The sequence below is a fragment of the Aquarana catesbeiana genome, linkage group LG01, assembly GCF_042186555.1.
Source record: "Aquarana catesbeiana isolate 2022-GZ linkage group LG01, ASM4218655v1, whole genome shotgun sequence".
Classification (NCBI taxonomy): domain Eukaryota; kingdom Metazoa; phylum Chordata; class Amphibia; order Anura; family Ranidae; genus Aquarana; species Aquarana catesbeiana.
This window is the reverse complement of record NC_133324.1, coordinates 704,336,658-704,360,402: the sequence shown is the minus strand read 5'-3', so window position 1 is coordinate 704,360,402 and position 23,745 is coordinate 704,336,658.

The window sequence follows — 23,745 nt, the reverse complement described above, 5'->3', positions numbered from 1 at the left end:
CACCTGGCTTCAGGTAGCTATAATGTAGGTGCAACTGTGCAGGGTACACAGTACAGTAACTGGAAATACGTCAAGAGCCTACAGAAGCACCTGGCTTCAGGTAGCTATATTGTAGGTGCAACTGTGCAGGGTACACAGTACAGTAACTGGAAATACGACAAGAGCCTACAGAAGCACCTGGCTTCAGGTAGCTATACTGTAGGTGCAACTGTGCAGGGTACACAGTACTGTAACTGGAGATACGTCAAGAGCCTACAGAAGCACCTGGCTTCAGGTAGCTATACTGTAGGTGCAATTGTGCAGGGTACACAGTACAGTAACTGGAAATACGTCAAGAGCCTACACAAGCACCTGGCTTCAGGTAGCTATACTGTAGGTGCAACTGTGCAGAGTACACAGTACAGTAACTAGAAATACGTCAAGATCCTACACAAGCATCTGGCTTCAGGTAGCTATAATGTAGGTGCAACTGTGCAGGGTACCACAGTACAGTAACTGGAAATACGTCAAAAGCCTACACAAGCACCTGGCTTCAGGTAGCTATACTGTAGGTGCAACTGTTCAGGGTACACAGTACAGTATCTGGAAATACGTCAAAAGCCTACAGAAGCACCTGGCTTCAGGTAGCTATACTGTAGGTGCAACTGTGCAGGGTACACAGTACAGTAACTGGAAATACATCAAGAGCCTACAGAAGCACCTGGCTTCAGGTAGCTATACTGTAGGTGCAACTGTTCAGGGTACACAGTACAGTAACTGGAAATACGTCAAGAGCCTACACAAGCACCTGGCTTCAGGTAGCTATACTGTAGGTGCAACTGTGCAGGGTACACAGTACAGTAACTGGAAAAACGTCAAGAGCCTACAGAAGCACCTGGCTTCAGGTAGCTATACTGTAGGTGCAACTGTGCAGGGTACACAGTACAGTAACTGGAAATACGTCAAAAGCCTAGACAAGCACCTGGCTTCAGGTAGCTATACTGTAGGTGCAACAGTGCAGGGTACACAGTACTGTAACTGGAAATACGTCAAGAGCCTACACAAGCACCTGGCTTTAGGTTGCTATACTGTAGGTGCAACTGTGCAGAGTACACAGTACAGTAACTAGAAATACGTCAAGAGCCTACACAGGCACCTGGCTTCAGGTAGCTGTACTGTAGGTACAACTGTGCAGGGTACACAGTACAGTAACTGGAAATACGTCAAGAGCCTACACAAGCACCTGGCTTCAGGTAGCTATACTGTAGGTGCAACTGTGCAGGGTACACAGTACAGTAACTGGAAAAACGTCAAGAGCCTACAGAAGCACCTGGCTTCAGGTAGCTATACTGTAGGTGCAACTGTGCAGGGTACACAGTACAGTAACTGGAAATACGTCAAGAGCCTACACAAGCACCTGGCTTTAGGTAGCTATACTGTAGGTGCAACTTTGCAGAGTACACAGTACAGTAACTAGAAATACGTCAAGAGCCTACACAGGCACCTGGCTTCAGGTAGCTATACTGTAGGTGCAACTGTGCAGGGTACACAGTGCAGTAACTGGAAATACATTAAGAGCCTACACAAGCACCTGGCTTCAGGTAGCTATACTGTTGGTGAAACTGTGCAGAGTACACAGTACAGTAACTGGAAATACATCAAGAGCCTACATGAGCACCTGGCTTCAGGTAGCTATACTGTAGGTGCAACTGTGCAGGGTACACAGTACATTAACTGGAAATACGTCAAGAGCCTACAGAAGCACCTGGCTTCAGGTAGCTATACTGTAGGTGCAACTGTGCAGGGTACACAGTACAGTAACTCGAAATACGTCAAGAGCCTACACAAGCATGTGGCTTCAGATAGCTATACTGTAGGTGCAACTGTGCAGGGTACACAGTACTGTAACTGGAAATATGTCAAGAGCCTACACAAAAACCTGGCTTCAGGTAGCTATACTGTAGGTGCAACTGTGCAGGGTACACAGTACAGTAACTGGAAATACATCAAGAGCCTACTCAAGCACTTGGCTTCAGGTAGCTATACTGTAGGTGCAACTGTGCAGGGTACGCAGTACAGTAACAGGAAATACGTCAAGAGCCTACACAAGCACCTGTCTTCATGTAGCTATACTGTAGGTGCAACTGTGCAGGGTACACAGTACAGTAACTGGAAATACATCAAGAGCCTACTCAAGCACTTGGCTTCAGGTAGCTATACTGTAGGTGCAACTGTGCAGGGTACGCAGTACAGTAACTGGAAATACGTCAAGAGCCTACACAAGCACCTGGCTTCAGGTAGCTATACTGTAGGTGCAACTGTGCAGGGTACACAGTACATTAACTGGAAATACGTCAAGAGCCTACAGAAGCAACTGGCTTCAGGTAGCTATACTGTAGGTGCAACTGGAAATACTGTAAAAACACCTGCCTGCCTGTCAGTATATTAGGAAGAGAATAACAGGAATGGATATAGCTAAATGGAATACAGTATATATATATATATATATATATATATATATATATATATATATATATATATATATATATATATGTAAGTGCAGCTAACTGACTCAACCTGCCTACTCTATCTAACTTAAATCAAATGACACTGTCTCTCTGTCTATCTCTCTCCAGTCTTCACTAGACATGTGCATTCGTCTGAATGCATTTTCTTCCGAATTTCAGGTATTTTCGTTATCGTTTTAACAAACGAATCTGAAAAACAAAAGATCCGATATAAGCAAATGCCTTATTTTCATTTTCGTTGCTACAACAGTACGATATAGATAGGAGATTCGACATGATACTGACAATAACAATCTGTGTCCATCAAACCTGTGGTCGAATGTGCCTAACCTTAACTCTATTGCCCCGTACACACGGTCGGATTTTCCGACGGAAAATGTGTGATAGGACCTTATTGTTGGAAATTCCGACCATGTGTAGGCTCCATCACACATTTTCCAATGGATTTTCTGACACACAAAGTTTGAGAGCAGGCTATAAAATTTTCCGACAACAAAATCCATTGTCGGAATTACCGATCGTGTGTACACAAATCTGATGCACAAAGTGCCACGCATGCTCAGAATAAATAAAGAGATGAAATCTATTGGCTACTGCCCCATTTATAGTCCCGACGTATGTGTTTTACGTCACCGCGTTCAGAATGATCGGATTTTCCGACAACTTTGTGTGACCGTGTATATGCAAGACAAGTTTGAGCCAACATCCGTCGGAAAAAATCCTAGGATTTTGTTGTCGGAATGTCCGGTCAATGTCCGACCGTGTGTACGGGGCAAATTAGTCCAAGGTTGCTCTACATAGAGAGAAAAGATTTGACGTAGAGAGAAAAGATTCGACATAGAGAGAAAAGATTTGACATAGAGAGAAAAGATTCGACGTAGGGGAGAAAAGATAGCTGCTGGAATTTAGTGGGGGAAGTAAAATAAATATAATGATGATGATGAATGTTATTGGCTGATTGTAACCAAAGAGGAGGAGCAGTAAAATAGCTAGAACTAAATACACACGTACTTTGGCTTATGGTGTCTGTTAAAAGTTTTAAGAAGATTCGACGGAGTAGGTAAACTATACGGCGTCGTACAGTTTAGCTGCTCCGTCGAATCTTCTTTGAACATTCGACAGACACCATAAGCCTTCAATGACAGATTCGACCTTAATGAATTTGGATTTTCGGACGAATGCAATTTTTAACGAAAAAAGAAATAAATAAAAACGAATTTCGAGAGTTGCAATAAATAAATGTATTTTTCGGACGAAAGCGAAATTCCGAAACAAAATATTTCAGTGTGCACATGTCTAGTCTCCACCACAACACACTACACAAGGCCGCCACGGAGGCGGCCTTATATAGTGTGGGGCGTGTAGTAAACCCCCTGAGCCATAATTTGCAAAGCCTCCTTGGCTTTGGCCAATTATGGCTCTCTGTACACACAGCGCTGTGATTGGCCAAGCATGCGGGTCATAGTGCATGCTTGGCCAATCACCAACCAGCAATGCACTGCGATGCCACAGTGAATTATGGTTAGTGACGCGCCACTTGAATGTGGCGCAAGCGACCCATAACGTTCGTAATTCTGCGAACGACCGAACACACAATGTTCGAGTCGAACATGCATTCGACTCAAACATGAAGCTCATCCCTAGTCTGTATACAGAGCCAGCATCACTGGTTCAAGAGTTTCAGATAACAATTAAACCTGAATGGGCCCTGGTGTAAATTCTACACCAGTGTCCCACCCTTGACATTGACTTCCCCCCCCCATTTTTTTAAGTCACTCCTGTTCTTTTACTACCTGTAGTGTTTGTATTACTGCTTCACATTTACAGTGCCTTGAAAAATTATTCATACCCCTTGAAATGTTCCATATTTTGTCATGTTACAACCAAACATGTAAATGTATTTTATTGGGATTTTATGAGATAGACCAACACAAAGTGGCACATAATTGTGAAATGTAAAGAAAAGAAAATGATAAATGGTTTTCAACATTTTTTTACAAATACATATATGAAAAGTGTGGTGTGCATTTGTATTCAGCCCCCTCCCCCCCACCCGGGTCAGTACTTTGTAGAACCACCTTTTGCTGCAGTAACAGCTGCAAGTCTTTTTGGGTATGTTTCTACCAGCTTTGCACATCTAGAGAGTGACATTTTTGCCCATTCTTCTTTGCAAAATAGCTCAAGCTCTGTCAGATTGGATAGAGAGCGTCTGTGAACGGTAGTTTTCAAATCTTGCCACAAATTCTCAATTGGATTTAGGTATGGACTTTGAGTGGGCCATTCTAATGCCCCGTACACACGGTCGGATTTTCCAATGGAAAATGTCCGATCGGAGCGTGTTGTCGGAAATTATGACCGTGTGTGGGCTCCATCGGACATTTTCCATCGGATTTTCCGACACACAAAGTTGGAGAGCAGGAGATAAAATTTTCCGACAACAAAATCTGATCGCATCAATTCCGACCGTGTGTGGCCTGTTCTGACGCACAAAGTGCCACGCATGCTCAGAAGAAATTCCAAGACGGAACAGCTCGTTCTGGTAAACTTAACGTTCACAATGGATACAGCACTTTCGTCACGCTGCAATGTTAAAAATGGTTTAATACAGCGCACTCTCTTCTTCTTTATAATGTGACAAGAATTAAGTAGTTTTGCTGCTCATATTCACACACACTTCTCACAAAGTTTTATTTTTGTTTTATTATTTGGATTCCCTGAATATATTGTTATTAGTTGTCACATCTGACAGAATTTTTTTTTTTTATTTAATTTTTTTTGGGGATTTTAAGCCTTTTTTTTTTAATGTTTGAATTTTTTCAAAGGCTGATCTTTGTTCAATGTTATTTTTATTTTTACTCCAGAATATTTTTGTGTGTGTTTTGTGTGTGAAGTTACCCCAACACCATTGATATGTTTTATTATTTAATCTCAAGGAGATTGTTTGGTGTTGGTGTCCCTTGTTCATTTCACATTGTATATTTGAAATGTACCTGAATCCTCACAAACAAACTCTCATTTTTGAAGTAAAACACATAGGTGAGTATAATTAAAAAAAAAATCCTTTATTAAGGGATCAGAACCAAACAAAGAGGAAGGCAACACTGGGTCAACAAGAAAAATTAGCGAAGCCTGGGACCCCCACGGCAGACATCAATTCTTGAACATCAAAATTGGTGGCCTGAGGAGTCCATATGTAAGGGAGGGCAGTCTGGTCCAGAATTCGCAGAGATCCGGATAACAGCAGATGACATCTGTGTCCCCAGGCTGTGGTACCACAAGAGGCTGCATTTTTTGGCCGACCAGACTGGACCCAGGGTCCTCACTTTCTGGTCTTCCTTTCACGCTTCCTTCTGGGCTGTGGCTGTGCAGTTGGAGATGTGGCAGGAGGAGGAGTAGGACCTGGAGGAGGACTGTGAGGACCTGGAGGAGAGGGAGGACGAGGAGGAGGACCTGCAGGAGGAGGAGGAGGACCATCGCAAAGGTGTGTCTGAGCTGTCATTTGGCCCCTCATACCTTTGTTAAGAGCCTCCAATATGAGCCCCTCACACATGACTTGTTGGCCCTCCTCCATCCTCTGCATTTTATATGCAATGACGGCAGCAATGTCCTCCTCCACGGTCTTTCGTGCTCCCAGGACCTCTGTAGCCCTCCAAAAGAGTCCTCTGGTAGCCTCCTCTAGGGCACTCCTCCTACTGCCACTTTCTCTTTTCAGGGGGGGTGGAGGGACCTGCAGATCAGCCAGCTGGCTCGGCCCAGCCACCTCCTGGCTGAGACTTCCCTGTGTATGAAAAAGGGACATGGTTGTAATGTTTTGCATCATCAATCACAATCATAAATTAGTACTCCAAACTAACATCTAGTTAACATCATTGATTGTACAAGCAGAAATATTTAGAGGAATGCTATACCTGGCTCAATCTGGGCTCCTCCACATGTTGCCTGGAAGGCCCAGGTTGGGCGTCAGAAGCCTCAGCCGGGGGGAAGGAAGCGTGGAAGGAAGACTGGAGAGGGATGGCCTGGGTTCAGTCTGGCCTGCCAGAAAATGCAGCCTGTCGTAGTACAACATCCTGGGGACATAGATGTCATCTGCTGCTCTGGATCTCTGTGAATTCAGGACCTTCTTGCGCTCCCTTACATATGTGCTCCTCAGGCCACCAATTAAGATCTTTAAATAGATGATGTCTGCCGTGGGGATCACCTGCTTCACAATTTCACACAATTGCTCCAGTGCTGCCTTCCTCTTTGCTTGGTTCTTGAAATGGGGGTGTTTAATCTCCCACAGACATGGCAGCTCCCTTAACATATCTATGAATACTGACATGAAGTCATTATCTTTCATTAGCATATCCATGTTCACTGCAAGACACAACACAAGACAAAGCCTAATGTCAGACAAAACTCTCCTAATCTTGTTACAATATAGGCTTCAATGTAATAGCAGTATAGGCACAAGTTTGTCTCTTACCTTCATTCTTACGATCGGCGCGTCCAATGCTCCTTCCTCCGCTCACAGATCGTACGTAATACGCACTGCGCATGCGTGTAACTCCGCCCGCCCCTGACGTTCTTTCTAGTCTATTCCCCGCCCCTTTGCATTTGGCGCAGTGGGGGAAGAGCACATGGCGGAGTCACAGCAGGTGCGTGCTAATTGCAGGAACGAGGAGGAGGAGGAGGAAAGCCCCGATCCAGAAGGAGACGTTTTAAGGCCACAAATATGTCCTTTGGGGAGATGTTGGAGATGGTCGACATCATGAAGAAGTCAGACTATGACGGAAAGTATGGGCCTTACCCCAACCCCAATATCAGAAAGGCCAAGATCATGGCGAAAGTGATCAAAAGTCTGCAGAAGAATTTCGGGGGAAGGACGATCGAAAGATCAGCTCAGGAAGCGGTGGTCGGACCTGAAATTGAGAGAGCCAGAGCAGTACCGAAAGATCCGGAGAGTGCTGCAAAAAAGTAAGTAGTTGTGCTGTGTTCCTATTCTTTCTGTCTTTATTACGCTCGTGCTGCTCCATATGCTTTTATTAATTGTAACGTTTAAAAGGGCAACTTTAATGTTCATGGGCCCATTATTTGTTCGTATCAAACATTTTTCCTTGTCAAAAGAAGTTTATTGAGTATACAATGTTATAAAGATACATAAAGTAAGTTTACAAGGATCTATAAAGTAAGCTCATTGTTTTACAGTAGGGTTTATATAGGTAAATATCATGAAATTTCAAATATTAAACATTGGGTTCACGTAAACCTAAATTAAAGATATATATCATTTCCTTAGTTACTTTTGTAGGTATTTAAATGATTTATACCTACTATACATATTGTTTACAAGTAGAGTGTATATAGGTCAAATAAATTCTGATAATGAGCTTAAATCGTAAGGTGGAGAAAAGGAAAGAGAAAGAAGAAAAAGGGTTGAAAGGTAGAGGTATGGTCCACAAGGTTGTCCCGCTCGTCAGTTTATTATTCTTTTTAGTTCTCTTTGAAGCCTTAGAATGGGTGTCTCTGTAAGTCATTTAATCTGTTACCATGGCAACAGGACAGAGTCATTGAAGTTTGACAGGAACTGTTGTTTTATCCAAGGATGCCAAAGTTTTTCAAATTTTGGAATTTGATTTTGATCGATGGCTACCATCTTAGCATGGGACATTGTATTATTCATTCTGTGAATTGTTTCTGCTAGTACCAATGTAGGAGATTTCCATGCCTTGGCCACTGTTTGTTTTGCAGCCGTTATTAGTTGAATCATAAGTTTGAATTGAGAGAGTGTTAACCATTCCGGTTTTAGATTAAGTAAAGTTAAATATGGATCTGGTTGTATTATTTTTTTAAATATTTTAGATGCAATCACGAACACTTCCTTCCAGAAGGTTTGGATTACTGGGCATGTCCACCATATGTGTAAATATGTGCCTATTTCTGGGCATCCTCGAAAACAAAGAGCTGAGGTATTAGGTGAATATTTTGCCACTCTAGCGGGTACAAGGTACCAGCGAGTTAGGACTTTATAATTTGTCTCCAGTGCTAAGATGTTGGGTGAAGATGACTTAGATGTGAGCCATATGTTAGACCAGTCCGTGTCTTCTAAAGTTCGTCCCAGGTCCTCCTCCCACCTCTGAACGTAAGAGGGTCTATTAAGATTTGCTACTCCATATAATTGATTATAAAGTGATGAAATTGTACCTTTAGCAAATGGATCTTTTGTACAGATTGATTCAAAAATGGATAATTGGGATAATGGTGTATCCCCCTTTAGGAATGGTGTATAGAAATTCTTGATTTGGAGATATCTAAATATCTCAGAGTTTGGTAGATCATATTTTTCTCTAAGCGATGGGAATGAAAGGAATGATTTAGATGCTATGAAGTCATTTAGTGTCTGAATGCCTGATGTTGTCCAAGCTTTAAAAGAATTTGGGTAGATCCATGCTGGATAAAAGGCCGGATTTCTGATAAAAGAAAGGAGAGGATTGTGTGGAGATTGTAACTGATATTTGGTTTTTAGTTTATCCCAGAGAGATAAGAAGTGTTTCGTTATGGGATTATGAATTTTAAAGCGGTCTTTAGGATCAAGCCATAATAAATTTGATATTAATAGAGGGTCATTTTCTGAAACCTCTATAAATACCCATAATGGGATTTCCTGTTTTGCATGGTATTTGGACAGACTGGCCAAATGTGCTGCTCTGTAGTAGTTAGTAAAATTAGGGTATCCCAGGCCTCCTTTATTTTTGGGAAGATGTAGTGTGTGTATAGGTATACGTGGTTTAGAAGAGCCCCATATAAACGAAGTTGCTCTTTTTTGTACTATTCTCAAAAAATAGGAAGGAATTGGAATAGGGAGGACTCTGAATAGATAAAGCAATTTGGGTAGAATAGTCATTTTGATTGCATTAATCTTCCCTATCCAGGATAAAGGAAGTTGTGACCATTGTTTTATTAGATTTGTGATCTGTCTTAATACAGGAGGATAATTGGTTGAGAATAAGTCAGAATGAGATGCTGTTAAATGAATTCCAAGATATGGGATTGATTTTTCTGCCCATGTGAATGGGAGTGCAGCCCTAGCCGGGATCAATTCCATGTTTGTGAGTGAAATATTAAGCACTAGGCATTTCTTAGGATTAATCATAAGGCCGGATAGGGCTGCAAATCCATCAAGAGCTGGTATTAAGTTAGGACCAGAGACCTGTGGTGATGATAGAAAAAGTAATATATCGTCTGCAAATATAAATAATTTGTGTGTAATACCTCCTACTTCAATGCCAGTTATAGTTTGGTTTGTTCTGATGTATTGGGCCATGGGTTCGAGTATAAGGGCAAATAATAAGGGAGATAATGGGCAACCCTGTCGGGTACCTCTTTCGATATTAAAGGCTTCAGATTTGTATCCAGCTTATTTTATATAGGCTTTGGGTTTATTATATAATGCTTTGATCCATGTTAAAAAGTGGGGTCCAAAACCCCATTTTTGTAATGAATATTGCATATATTGCCAGGATACTGTGTCAAATGCCCTCTTAATATCGAGAGATAGAAAACATAAAGGGATTTTCCGTTTTTTAGCAATATGTGCCAATAACACTGCCCTGCGTATATTATCGCCTGCCTGTCTATTTGGCATGAAGCCTACTTGATCTCTATGTATTAATTTTCCTATAATGCTATTGAGGCGTTTTGCTATTATTTTTGCTAATAATTTAATATCGAGGTTTAACAGAGAGATAGGCCGATAATTCACACAGGAAGTATCATCAGAAAGGGGTTTTGGGATCATACAAACAATTGCCATTAGTGTTTCTTGCCGAAAAGAATGTCCATCTAGAAGTTTGTTAAAAGTTTCAGTGAGAATGGGAGAGAGTATTTCTGAGAATGTTTTATAGTATAAAGCCGAGTAGCCGTCTGGGCCTGGTCTTTTGTTAAGTTTTAGGTCTTTTATGGTGTTAGCAACTTCATCTATAGTTATAGGCTCATCCAAACTGCTTTTTTGATTCTGAGATAACTCAGGTAAGGTTATTTTTGAGAAGAAGGATTCAGCCTCTGTAGGATTAAATTCATTATTTGTCTTGTATAAAGTTGCGAGATGTGAGTGAAATTTATGGACTATTTTAACTGGATTACAAGTGTAAACATTTTTTGATAATTTCAAACGTATTGGTTTGAAAGATTTGTTAGTTGAATTTAATGCCCGAGCCAAATATGTACCTGGTTTGTTTGTATTCATGTAGAAATTGTGTTTGGAGCGTTTGAGGGATTTATCAACTGACTCAGTGAGAAATAGATCGTATTCCAATCTAGATTTTTCCAGATGAGATTTTGTACTCTGAGATGGATTATCTTGAAATGATATGTAGGCTGCATTAAAATTGAGTTCTTTTTTTTTTGCTAGATTTTTGCGTTCCCGTTTAAATAGTGCCATTTGTCTTTGTATTGTACCAGGCAAGACAGGCTTATGAGCTTCCCACAGTGTTATTGGGGAGATGTCTGTTGTATTATTAATTGATATGTATTCCTTTAAAGCTTGTTCAATGGCCATCTGATGTAGTGGGTGTTTGAGCATTATGTCCGGTAAGTACCACGTTGGGTCGTGCGCTTTTGGTATGGCTGAGGCTATAGTAGTGTATACTGCATTATGGTCAGACCACGGAATCGGAATTATATCTGATGCAATAATTTCTGGTATCATTCCTATTGTTAGAAAAATATGATCTATTCTGGTGAAGGTTTGATGAGGGTGCGAGAAATAGGTGAATTTCTTTTTCATTGGGTTACTTTTTCTCCACGAATCTACCAGATTGTATTTGGAAAGAAGTTGAGAAAAAGGTAATCTAGAGGTTATTTTGGATGGTGTAAAAGGTGATTTATCTAGAAATGGGAGGAGGACCTGGTTCGAATCCCCACACATTATCACTGTTCCTATTTTGTGTGTATTAATCACTTGTAATATATGTGAGAGGAATGGTGTAGGTTGTTTGTTAGGAGCGTAGTAGGAAATCACCGTGATTGCTGTATCCATTATATAGCCCATGAGTATCAGGTATCTACCTTCTGGGTCTTTAATTTCTGATGATAAGGTGAATGGTGTGGATCGGTGAAATGCAATTAGAGTTCCCCTTTGCTTGGTACAGGCAGAAGCCGTGTAAATTTGTTGATAAAAAGGAGAAATATATTTTGGAGTAGAATCTTTGGTGAAGTATGTTTCTTGGAGGCATACTATGTGAGCCTTCTTGTTATGGAAAGTACGGAAGGCTTTGGTCCTTTTTTGAGGGACATTTATTCCCTGAACATTCAGGGAAAGTATATTCAGTGGTGCCATGGCAATAGATCAAATAGTTTTGACTTACTTTTTGTTATGCAGAGTTGACTGCGCAGATCAACCTGTGTGGACTGAAGAGATGAATAGATAGAAAAGAAACCAGTGAATTCTGGAGTAAAGAGTAAACAAAAAACATATGAGATTAGATGATACATTGTATAAATTATTTTTTGCAAGTAATCACAATTTACCCGTGAAAGAGAATAAATATCTCTCTCAGGGGAATAAGTGCCTTCGTCACACTCCCACATAATATGGTTGGGAGAATGAGGAGGGCTAATGGGGGTACACGGATCTTCCGCTTACAGGAGAGAAGTGCTATGTCAAAAGACATCAAAATGATGTTTCATTAATTGGAGTGCAGAATATAGTTTTTGTTGAAATTATTTATTCCAGGGTGGTTGTATATGGTTAGTCTTGCCCTAGGCTAAATAATTCAGTTAGAAAGGTACTGTTAATAACTTTGGTATTGATGAAGATAGTTTGAATTATTTTGGGATTTTAACCCTTTTAGAGTAAACAATTACATATTTTATTCATATGTAACTGTTTAGATATGTTAACTCATAAAATTGAGGTTGTATTGCTTCAGATTAGAATAAACAAAAACATAATTCTAGGAACTAGTTAGGTAATAATATATTTGTTTTAAGAAAAGAAAGAAAAAGCTTCCATTACTTCTGGATTATTGAACATGTTTGTCCTAAAAAGTAATAAATCTATTGTTATTACCTGATAATATATAACTGAACAAGAATTTCCTTATTTCACTTATATATTCTAAGGCTATATGAATCAGAAGTAATAAGAAATATAACTGGAATGTAACATGATCCCATACAGTGTGTGACTATCAGAATGCAGTTACATTCAGTTATAAATATAGGTTTTTTATAGAGAACCATCTCTTAGTATAATAAATGAAGAGATATCAGGAATTAGGATGTCAGTCCATTGAATCTTCTTGGTCCATGGATGATGTGGCATAATGGCCTCTTTTGTGAGAATGATGATTCCCATTTTGTTCTGAAATTTTCTGGGTGCTGCCTGAAGGTGAAGATGATGCCATTCTTCTGCGTGTGGGGGTGTTGCTGCTTGTGGGTTCTGTCAGATTTAATTTTAAAAGGGTTTGTTGTAGTTCATCTGCTGATCTGCTTCTGTAAATTGTACCTTGGTAGTTAAATCTGACTGAAAAGGGGAAGCCCCATTGATACATAATGTTGTGGCGTTGCAGTTCCATTAGTTGGGGTTTCATGGATCGTCTTTTAGTAATAGTAAGTTGGGATAGGTCAGCAAAAATTTGATAATTGTGTCCTTGAAAATTAAGTTCCCTTTTTTCTCTTGCAGCAATTAGTATTTGTTCTTTCGTTCTGTAATAATGAAATTTTGTGATTATATCACGTGGGGGTCCATCTTTCTTTTTGGCTGTGAGGGCTCTGTGTACTCTGTCCAGTTCTAAACGTTCAATAGGGATATCTGGCTTTAGTTCTTGTAATAGAGCAGTAATAGTAGATTGCAGGTCTGTCACAGTTTCAGGTATTCCCCTTATGCGCAAGTTTGAACGTCTGGCTCTATTTTCGTAATCTTCGAGCTTAGTTTGAAGTATTAAATTCTCTTTTTTTAAATGTTCCAATTCTGTTATATTTTCTTGGGTTGTAATTTCAATTTCATCCATTTTTATTTCTAAGGCTGCGGTGCGGTTTCCCAGCTCTCTTATTTCTTTGGTTAGGCTTTTTGTTATTTGGTCTGAGGTTTGTTTTAAAGCCTTATGAAGCATCTTTTCAAACTGTAATAATATTACTGGGGATGCTGAGGAGGCTTGTGGAGAAGTTTGTGAGAGGATTTGTTCTGTATCTGACTCAAATGGAGAGTCTTGCTGTGACATTTTCTGTCTGTGAGAGCGCCCTGATGCTGTATCTTGTGAGGTGACTGGAGCTGCTTCAGCTGCATTGAGTGCCTGTGAGCTCTTTGTGAGGTGATTTTTATTTCTGCCACGGTTTCCTCCCAGTACCATATTTCCTGCCCAAACTTTCACAGTTTGTTCCCTGGGGCAAAAAGGTTCAAATGGATACCTTTTGAGCTTGCAGGCTCCGCTTTGTCCTTCTCTTCTCTCCTCAGCGGTGTGGAGCTCTAACAATGCATGCCTGCTCCGCTAGGCTCCGCCTCCTGCCCCCTCAAACATTTTTCTTTCGGCCTCTAAAACACCATTGTTTAGGCCATATGCATTTTCCCACATTTTTTTTGGGCCTACTTGGATGCCAAATAGTTGTTTGTGTAGATGGGTTTGTTACTAGAGTGAAATGCCAACTAGATTGTGTGTAAGGAGAGGACACTGAGCAGCTGTTTTCACATCTGGACACTGGAGCACTAGTGTGGGACACAAGAACACCATTTTTATTAGGGGGCCACACAGGTGCTCCAGTGTATACTATAGGGGGGTCTCCATCTGTGAAGCTTGTACTAAACAGGTAAAGTATTGCAGCTTGACAAAGGGCAATTAAAAAAAAATACATCTTTGAACTCGGCTAAAATAGACAATTGTACCCCACTTCCAAGCAACGTTTCCTATTTCTAGTTCTGCCATCAAATATCTGTGTGCTAATTATACCATTTTTGTTTTACATAGGGGAGAAAAGACTTGGAGGACACCCCTCATCCGAGGAGACCACAGACCCCCCACCTCTGGAAGAAGGGGAACTAACACCAACAAGAGCAGGAGGAAGAAGAAGATGTGGTGGAGATTGGCACCACAACAGGTGAGTGTCTGCGACCACAGGCTCAGGTAAAAGAGATGGATGGTGGCAGATTTTTGATACCTGTTTTTGTTTTCTTTCTCTCTTTTTAGGTGATTGTGAGGTTGTGGATCCAGAACGTTTCACATCAGAAAGTGCCCAGATCCTGATCGGGGAGATCATGGGGTGTAATGTAGAACTGCAAAACATACAGCAAAAAATCAATGATGTTATTAAAAAAAATAATAACATCATTGATGTTTTGGGGCGAATTTAAAACCCCACAAAATCACTTTTTGGATTGTGGTCCAATCTTTTAAATATTTTTGCAATGTTTTGAAAAGCCAAATTTGGAGCATGCACAGTGTGCCAACATGTGCTATCTGCCATCACGGGAGATCAATTGACGCGTTTTGGGGGTGCAACCCCTTCCTCAATTATAAAGTAGCGTTGAGGAAGGGCTCCCCCAAAACACGTCCCTTGATCCCCCCTGATGGCAGATAGCACATGTTGACATTCGTAAATTGGTGTGCATCTTCCAAATTTGGCTTTTCCAGGGGTGATTTACCCCCATCTGAATGCTATATCAAACCCAGTTCCTAAATACTGATGTCTGATATAGCCTTCAGGTTTTACCTAATATGAACTTTGTAAGTTCAAGTTTTTTGGCTTTCTTGTTGGTTTTACACAGGCCTGTTTTATCTGAAATGGACATTTCGATTTTTGATAATGCTACTGAAAAAATTGTTATACAACAAACATGTTGGTTTGTTTTAAAAACCTTTGGTAAATGCACATGTGATTGTGCAGGTCTAAAAAAGTTGCTTACTCAAGAATGTGTGGATTATTGTCTCAACACTACAATACAACACTTTTGGGGTGATGTAATTGCTGTTTTCTGCAAAAATGGGTGTTATTTCCTAAGGGCAAGTCCTCTTTGCACTACAAGTGCAGTTTCAGTGCATTTGCAAGTGCACTTGTAGTGAAATGTGTTTTTGCATTTAGGAAATAACAGCCAACAGTGCTTTGTATAAGGTTACACAATCACGACATTTTCTGGACTCAACACATTTCTGTCAGGGTCAGCTAAAACAAACACAAGCAGTAAATGTCCACCAAGAATTTCTTTTTTTTTTATTATAAAAAGGCTTCACAGATTGTCTGGCATATTGATAGCCCCCCTACCCGCAAAGAACTCCAGGTAGCGTAACCGGACATCACGGGCACTCAGGGAGGGCAAGCCAGGACGGCCACTTTCAAGCGCCGTCAGTGTGGTTTGATGTAGGATTCTGGCCTCAGGCCCAACTGAGCCAGCATAGTTGGCCGAATGTTTCCTTAAAAAGTTATGGAGAACACAGCACGCCAGTATAATATGGTTCAGTTTATACTCCGCCATATGGATGGGTGTCAGAAATAGTCGGAACCGGCTGGCCAGGATTCCAAATGTGTTCTTCACCACTCTTCGGGCTCTGGCCAGCCGGTAATTAAAAACCCTCTGTTCCGGGGTGAGGGTCCTCATTGGGAATGGCCGCATCAGGTGGTCCCCCAGCGCAAATGCTTCATCAGCAACGAACACAAATGGGAGTCCTTCCACATTGTCCTCTAGAGCTGGCAAGTCCAAGCTGCCATTCTGGAGACGCCTGTAGAACTCGTCTGGGCGATGACTCCACCATCGGACATCCGGCCATTCTTCCCCACGTCCACATACAAGAAGTCGTAATTAGCCGACACCACCGCCAACATCACTATACTATTAAACCCCTTGTAATTTTAATAGTACGACCCCGAGTTGGGTGGTGGGACGATGTGGACGTGTTTCCCATCAATTGCCCCTCCGCAGTTAGGAAAGTCCCACCGCTCGGCAAAGTGGGAGGCCACAGTCTGCCATTCCTGTGGAAGGAAACTGTTGAGGAAAAAACAATAAACATTACTATTTTTACTCAGAAACATGGCAAGCAGATTATACACAAACATTATGGGGCAACCTCCAGGTAGCATTTATTAAGGGGAATTTAACAAGGCCAAAGTATAAGGTACACCTATCATATTCCCCCTCCCCCCTCTCATGGGCCATTTCTAACATTATAGGGGAAATCTTGGACAGGTAACCCTCTTCACTTCATTGAGAGATGAATGCCTAAATAATGGGTATTACTTTGAACAGGACCTCCTTAGTTACACTATTGGCAGACCACTGGACAGGTAAGAAGTGTCATAATACAAAGATATAAATACACATTGTACACATTTGAGGACATTTGGACATTCTGCTATTACCTATCAAGATAATAATAGGATACAAAAACTTTAAACAGTACCATTGGAAAGTATACAGGCAGGCCCTTACATTACATGCTTTGGGGAATTCATCCATAAATCTGACCAGTAAAGAGGTGGGTATAGTGTGTATGGGTTTGGCAAAGTCAGCAGATAGATGATTGAGGGTAGAGAATTGGGATCAGCTGACTTAGCAGTTGGGGGAGAGAGGGTTACTAAAAAAATTTGGGGGACACCACCAAAAAAAAAACTCTGGCACTCTGCCTGAATTTAAATCAAAAATAACATTTCCAAACATTTTAGGGGGTGTTTGGGGTAAAGCACTACTATGGAGCAGATAAAATACATTGTTAAGTGACTACATGAGGTGAATATAGGGCAGGAGACATCATGCTGGGGAGGTTAGTGAAGGGCAAATATGTATGAAGGACCTAAAATAATAATTACATAAAAATCCAGCATGCATGAGGACAAAGGGGACATTCACAGCATATTACAATCATGGTAATTAGGGAGTGAGGAAAGAAATGCAATATATTAGCAAACATTCAATACTATAAAATGTGATATAAAAGGATAAAAATCTTACCTTCATATACTCCTTCTGCAGGACCTGGATGATGGCAGAACAGGTCTCTGGGATAATGATCCCCAGAGCCTGGGGGGAGATGCCTGTCGAGAACTTCAAGTCCTGCAGGCTTCTCCCTGTGGCCAAATACCGCAGGGTAGCGACCAGCCTCTGCTCCAGGGTGATGGCTTGCCTCATGCAGGTATCCTGCCTGCTGATATAGGGGGTCAGCGAAGCCAACAAACGGTGAAACACGGGGTCCGTCATCCTGAGAAAGTTCCTGAAATCATCAGGATTATTCTCACGGATCTCACAGAGCAAAGGCATATGAGAAAACTGGTCACGCTGAAGCAACCAATTCTTGGTCCATGAACTCCTCCCCACCCTGTTCATGGACTGGACTTGTGTCAAGGTCAGGACCCCAACACCAAGCCCCCGCACAGCACGAACTCTACGAGGAGTATGCATATGAAACATGGCTAGAAAACGGTCGGCTGCTCATAACGAAGTAACAGAACGCACTGAAGAACAGCAAGGCCTGTGAAGAGCGACCTGAAAAACAGTAACGAACAAACAAGAATACAATGACTACTTAAAGTCACGCGGAACTTGCTTGCACGCACTGAAGAGCAGATACAAACCCACAAGCACAAACTGAACGGCAGAAAACGATCTGAAAGCCACGAGTCTGAAAAAGCGCGAATCGTCTCTCACCAAACTTTTACTAAAACGAGATTAGCAAAAGGAGCCCAAAGGGTGCCACGCTTGGTTCTGAACCGGCCTTTTCTAGTCTCGTCGTACGTGGTGTACGTGACCGCGTGGTTGGCAATCGAAAATTCCGACAACTTTGTGCGACCGTGTGTAGACAAAATAAGTTTGAGCCAACATCCGTCGGAAAAAATCCTAGGATTTTGTTGTCAGAATGTCCGAACAAAGTCCGACCATGTGTACGCCCTATAACACATGAATATGCTTTGATCTAAACCATTCCATTGTAGCTCTGAAGAAAAAAGAGGGAGAAGAGGCACCTGTGGGTGCAGATTTTTAAAAAGTTTAATGTACAATAGCGATTTCATATAATGCACTCACATTTCTGTAGTTTAAAAAAGGCATGGAATAGTGTCCCAAAACCTTGGGGTTGTCCTTGGTGTAGTTGATCCCTTTTAGCCCATCCGTGTGCGTCCCATGGTGTTGCAACGTCTGCAGCTAGATGTTGTTCAGCTGGCTGTGGTGGAGTCTCTTAGCTGGGTGAAGTGTCCATTGTAGCTCTGGTTGTATGTTTAGGGTCGTTGTCCTGCTGCAAGGTAAACCTCCGCCCCAGTCTCAAGTCTTTTGCAGAATCTTACAGGTTTTCTTCTATGATTTCCCTGTATTTGGCTCCATCCATCTTCCTATCAACTCTGACCAGCTTTCCTGTCCCTGCTGAAAAAAAGCATCCCCATGACATGATGCTGCCACCACCATGTTTCATGGTGAGGATGGTGTGTTCAGGATGATGTGCAGTATTAGTTTTCTGCCACACATAGCGTTTTGCTTTTAGGCCAAAAAGTCAAATTTTGGTCTCATCTGAGCAGAGCACCTTCTTCAACATGTTTGCTGTGTCCCCCCACATGGTTTCTTGCAAACTGCAAACGGGACTTCTTATGGCTTTCTTCCAACAATGGCTTTCTTCTTGCCACTCTGCCATAAAGGCCAGATTTGTGAAGTGCACGACTAATAGTTGTCTTGTGGACAGATTCTTCCACCTGAGCTGTGGATGTCTGCAGCTCCTCAAGAGTTACTATGGGACTCTTGGCTGATTCTCTGATTAATGCACTCCTTGCCTGGCCTGTCAGCTTAGACCCCTTTCACACTGGGGCTGCGGCCACATTGGCAATAAATCACCGCTCATTTTAGCGACGCTTTAGCACTGTTTAAATGGTGCTTTTGGCCGCTAGTGGTGCCCTTTTAACCCCAAAGTAGGGGTTAAAAACTCTCGTGTTGTGGCGCTTCTGAAGCGCTTTTCAGGCACTTCGGAAGTGCTGCCTATTCATTGCAATGGGCAGGGGCGTTTTGGGAGCACTGTATACAGCGCCTGGGTGTGGAAGCACCAATTGTAATTAATGGGAGGCAGTTTTCTGGTGCTTTACTGATAATCACCCTCAATCTGGAGCTCCACGCAAGATCTCACCCCGTGGGGTCACAATGATCACAAGAACAGTGAGCAAAAATCCCAGAACCACACAGGGGGACCTAGTGAATGACCTGCAGAGAGCTGGGACCAATGTAACAAAGGCTACTATCATTAACACACTACGCAGCTAGGGAATCAGATCCTGCAGTGCCAGACGTGTCCCCTGCTTAAGCCAGTACATGTCCGAGCCCGTCTGAGGTTTGCTAGAGAGCATTTGGATGATCTAGAAGAGGATTGGGAGAATGTCATATGGTCAGATGAAACCATAGTAGAACTGTTTGGTAGAAACACAACTCGTCGTGTTTGGAGGAGAGAGAATGCTGAGTTGCAACCAAAGAACACCATACCTACTGTGAAGCATGGGGGTGGCAACATCATGCTTTGGGGCTGTTTCTCTTCAAAGGGAACAGAACGACTGATCTGTGTACATGAAAGAATGAATGGGGTCATGTATCGTGAGATTTTGAGTGCAAACCTCCTCCCATCAGCAAGAGCATTGAAGATGAAACATGGCTGGGTCTTTCAGCATGACAATGATCCCAAACATACTGCCCGGGCAACGAAGAAGTGGCTTCGTAAGAAGCATTTCAAGGTCCTGGAGTGGCCTAGCCAGTCTTCAGATCTCAACCCCATAGAAAACCTTTGGAGGGAATTGAAAGTCTGTGTTGCCCAGCGACAGCCCAAAAACATCACTGCTCTAGAGGAGATCTGCAAATAGGAATGGGCCAACATACCAGCAACAGTGTGTGACAACCTTGTGAAGACTTTTGACCTCTGTTGTTGCCAAAAAAGAATATATAACAAAGTATTGAAATTAACTTTTGATATTGACCAAATATTTATTTTCCACCATAATTTGCAAATAAATTCTTTGAAAAATCAGACAATGTGATTGTCTGGATTTGTTTCCACATTTTGTCTCTCATAGTTGAGGTATACCTATGATGACAATTACAGGCCTCTCTCATCTTTTAAAGTGGGAGAACTTGCACAATTGGTGACTGACTAAATACTTTTGTACATTTACATTTTTGGTTGTAACCTGACAAAATGTGGACAATTTCAAGGGGTATGAATTTTTTTTCAAGGCATTGTATAGTAAAACAAGCACCAGTTGAGAGGTGCTTACAAAAAATACTCCAGAGCAGGATGAGAAGCTTGTATTGGCTGTCAAAGTGATGCTTCTGCTTGCTTCCTTTTTGCTTGATAATATGACCTGTAATGAGACAGCATCACTCTGCTGGTTTTCAGACATTTCCAATTCTGGATATTTTGTGAACACTTCTCTTCTGTATGTTTGTATGCTTCACTAGTAAATCTGAGCAATAAAGTGCTGTAGTAACTGCAACTCCTAATGCCGAATACACACGGGCGGACTTTTCAACGCATTTGGTCTGGCAGACTTTTCGACGGACTCTTCGATGGACTTTCCGAATTAACGGACTTGCCTACACACGATCAACCAAAGTCCGACAGATTCGTACGTGATGACGTAAAACAAGGAAGTTCATAGCCAGTAGCCAATAGCTGCCCTAGCGTTGGTTTGTGTCCGTCGGACTAGCATGCAGACGAACGAACTTTTCGACCAGACTCGAGTCCATCGGAAAGATTTGAAACATGTTTCATTTCTAGGTCCATCGAACTTTTGGGAAAAAAAAGTCCGCTGGAGCCCACACATGATCTAATTATCTGCCGGACTCCAGTCCGCCGGACCAAGTCTGCCATAAAGTCCGCTCGTGTGTACGCGGCATAAGACCTTGGCCCTGTAGCACTGTGAGAAGAGGCTTCTAGCGTCTATATGTTCTTCAAAGCAACTTTATGTAAGAACTAAGAATAATTTCAACTATGAGTACCTTTTTTCAAACAGCCATACTCTGGAAAACCAATACCATGTTTTAATTCAATTTAGAGGTGGAATTGATACTTTCTGTTAGGAATTGTACTTTGCTATGGCATTCTTGATGATAAGAACAATACTACTACTATTACATCGTTTTCATGCTACCAGGAAAGAGTTACAAAAGGTTAAGCTAATCAAAAGCTTGCACATGTGCTATGGCTCAGGTAAATTGCTGGGTAAACTTTTCAGGCAAGGAACAATTCATGTACAAGAGAAATAAGTTGATAAGTTTTTATCCCTTTGTTTGATATTTTAGCACAGGATATGAGTAAAGTTTTTGCTGTTGAAGCAGTCGTTACTTTAGGAACCTGACCAAGAATACTATGTCACACATAGCTTTCAAAGCAGCAAAACTATACCATGTGGAAAAAAATATTATTGCATTTAAATGTAATTGACAGATACATAAAGGTTGATTTGCTAAATGAAAATATGTTGTTCACTTTGCAAGGGAAGTTGCACTCTGCAAGGGAGCTTATTGAATCTGATGAAATGTCACTTTGCAAAAAGACCCAATCACATGCAAGGAAAATAAAAAAAACTGTATTTTTTCTTGCACAACATGGAACGCTCATTCACTAAGCTTCCCATGCAACATTTAACTTCCCCTACAAAGTAAATCAACCCTATGGAATCCTATGCCCATAACTGCTTCCCTTTCACAATTGTCTCTCCAGAGATGTTCAATCGGGTTCAAGTCTGGGCTATAGTTTTCAAGTTTTTCCGCAACCACTCATTTGTTATCTTGGCTGTGTGCTTAGGGTCGTTGTCCTGTTAGAAGATGAACCTTCCCCCCAGTCTGAGGTCCAGAGCGCTCTGGAGCAGGTTTTCTTCAAGGATATCTTTGTACATTGCTGCATTAATCATTCCCTCAATTCTGACTAGTCTCCCAGCTCCTCCGGCTAAAAAACATCCCCACATCATGATTCTGCCACCACCATGCTTCACTTGTGATCTTAAACCCCTCTCCTGCTGATGTTCTTAAGCAATAAATACCAAAAGACACCCTTTAGGCTGAGCCAGAAGTTTTGGTGCGTGTGGAACTGTGCTTGTGTGACTTGTAGCCTCTGCGCTATAATTTGTGAAGTAATCATACAAAAGTGAAGAAGAGCTATATACAGTACATCAGTTTTTGACAAAGCACTGTGGTTCTCAGTCCGATCAGATGTCTTAGTTAATTTTTTACCAACTAAAAAGTCATCTAATATATTTATGAGCTGTGATCTGTCTGCTCATTTCATTCACTGGTTTGATATGCCTTTGCTTCTTTCCTGTAATGCCTCAATATTCCTAGTTTTAGAAGCAACCAATAGACAGGAGTGTCAGAAACCATGAATCAAACTGAGACAGAAGTACAGTTAAATCACACTTGTTTAATAATAAAAGTAATTAGAACAAACGTAGTCAAAACATAGCCAAAGTTCGGTAATCGGAATGGATAGTCAGACAAGCCAGAAGGTCGGGGAGCCAGATATCAGCGTAGTGGAACAGCAAGCAGGATCTGGAGCCAGAAGGAATGTCAGCCAAGTAAGTCTTTAACAGGAACGCAGGTCTCTGTGGTGTTGACCAAGGAGAAGGCAGAGATCATCTGGGCTGGACGGCTTAATTAGGCAGGACTGGCGAGCAGGATATCATCAACAGGTGATTCACTGTGGAGAGATAGGAGCTGACAATTAGCCGACAGCAGAGAGGCCAGCTCAGAGAAGAAAGAGCCGAGCGCAGCCCTGACAAAAAGTGAGTAAAGTTTGCCACGTCCTCATTTAGAAGCATTATGATCTTATTAATATTTTATTAATATTATTTATTATAATTAATAATTAATGTGTTGCAGGGAGAGAAAGCAGGGCATGGCTAAAAATGAAACCTGTAAACAAAGTTTTCCAGAAGTGGAATGTGTTGCTCTAATTAGTAGGGATGAGTCAAATGTACCAGAGTTCAGTTGGATTCTAAATCGGCAGCTTGTGTGCTGGTAATAACAAATCACTAGTTGAACTTGACAGCCATTTGTAAGCTAAGGGATTGGGTATACTTAGTAATGCCATAGACTAAATATGGTCATGTCCATATTTATTCAATGATATTTCATGCTCAGATAAGGTCATTGTATAGATTTTAGGGGGACCCTATGCTTTTTTCTTTTTTTTTTTTTTTAATGAGGTTTTCTCTGTAAGACCATACGAGACCTGAAAGGCCAAAGGCTCCCTAACAACTAGCTTGAGCCAGACGCTATTACATTTGGCAGCAGTAGTAATACCTCTCCTAAACCTATCAC